This window comes from Frankliniella occidentalis, unplaced genomic scaffold (assembly GCF_000697945.3).
Source record: "Frankliniella occidentalis isolate FOCC.00 unplaced genomic scaffold, Focc_3.1 Scaffold460, whole genome shotgun sequence".
NCBI lineage: Eukaryota > Metazoa > Arthropoda > Insecta > Thysanoptera > Thripidae > Frankliniella > Frankliniella occidentalis.
Genome location: NW_026267578.1, coordinates 72,261 through 74,173, shown reverse-complemented (window position 1 = coordinate 74,173; position 1,913 = coordinate 72,261).

The window sequence follows — 1,913 nt, the reverse complement described above, 5'->3', positions numbered from 1 at the left end:
TGTCAATTTCAATCCTCCTCTGTCAAAATCCAGGCTGATTTGTTATCATTGAAAATGTCTTTTAAAAATCTTGACAACTTGGAAAATTGCTGGAATTGGTTTGGATTGGTCAGGCAAACTCCCCTTTCACTTGCTTCAGTCCAATATCATGGTGCCGACCCACAACAGCAGAGTTCTTAGCCAGTGTGCCATTAGAGAGACCAGCTCTTAAAACTTAAGTTTCTGTGAACAGGGGTGGTTTCTGACAGAAGCAAAGGTAGTTTTGTGGTCCCTGGTTCATCCTTGCCGGTTCGAATACTCCTCCGTCGAAATCCGGACCCATCAATTTTCGCTAAAAATAGGAAGGCCTTTATTAATTTGGCCAAAAATGAAAAAATTTAAAACCGCTGGAAATGGTTGGGATTGGTTCGACAGCATCCTCTTTCACTCTCTCCTTCGAAATTTCACGCCACTGGGCAGTTTTAAGTATAGGGAGACACAGCCAGGAGCGAGCTTTTCTGAGGAGATGTTGCTGCGGTGGTGGCTGGCTATACCTGCTTCCGAGGGTCCACGCAAGGGGATAGGCGGGACCCAGCCGGCCCATGTGTTGCGGGGGTAGTTGGGGAGGTAGTAGTGCAGAAGAGCTCCCATAAGAAAAGCTCGCTCCTAGTTGTGTTTCTCTATAAGTTACGCCTGTTTTTCTTGGACCGGACCGCCTGCTAGGTAGGCAGCCCATCGTACGCTGCCCGCCAGATACAAAAGACCACCCCTTAAAACTAAAGTTTCTCTGGACGGGGGTGGTTCTTGGCAGAACCAGAAGTAGTGTTGTGGTCCCCTGGTTCACTTCTGTCGATTCGAATACTTTTCCGTCGAAATCCGGACCCATCAATTTTCGCTAAAAGCAGAAAGGCTAGCCTTTGTAAATTTTGCCAAACATGAAAAGTTTGAAAATCGATGGAAACGGTTGGGGTTGGTTCGACAGCACCCCCTTTCAATATCTCTTTCGAAATTTCGAACCGCCGATCCATTTCAAGTTAGTTACGCCTGATTTCTCAGACCGGTTCGCCTGCGAGGCAGGCAGCCCATCGTACGCTGCCCGCCAGATTCAAAAGACCACCCTTAAAACGCAAGTTTCTGTGGACAGGGGTGGTTTCTGATGGAACCAAAAGTGGTTTTGTGGTCCCCTGGGTCACCCCTGTCGAATCGACTACTTTTCCGTCAAAAACCGTACCCATCACTTTTCGCTAAAAACACAAAGGCTATAGCCTTTGTAAATTTGGCCAAAAATGAAAAAAATAAAAATCGCTGGAAATGGTCGGGATTTGCCAGACAGCATCCTCTTTCAACCTCCCCGTCGAAATTTTACGCCCCCGGGCCTTTTTAAGTGAGTTACGCCTGTTTTTCTGGGACCTGCTCACGGCTCGCCCGCCAGATTCAAAAGACCACCCTTAAAACTCAAGTTTCTCTGGACAGGGGTGGTTTCTGAATGAATCAAAAGTAGTTTTGTGGTCCCCTGGGTCACCCCTGTCAAATCGACTACTTTTCCGTCGAAATCCGGACCCATCAATTTTCGCTAAAAACACAAAGGCTATAGCCTTTGTAAATTTGGCCAAAAATGAAAAAAATAAAAATCGCTGGAAATGATTGGAATTGGTCTAGGAGGGTCGCCTTTGACCTCCTCTGTCGAAATTGCGTGCTTCTTGCCTCTTTTGCATCCTGTTTCTTCGACTATAAAATTGCGTCTTTGGTTTGTTGCAGGAAGATCGGCCTGGAGGTGCACCTGTCCTGGACATCAGCTGTGCTGCCCATGGAATCATCAGATATAAGTTGAGTTGGCGTCACAGTGATTACAGCTGGTCCAGTTGTTTTATTCTAGTGTGCAGTCTGATTAAGCTTGAATGATTTTCTCTCTGGCACCAAACTTTGTTGGCCAT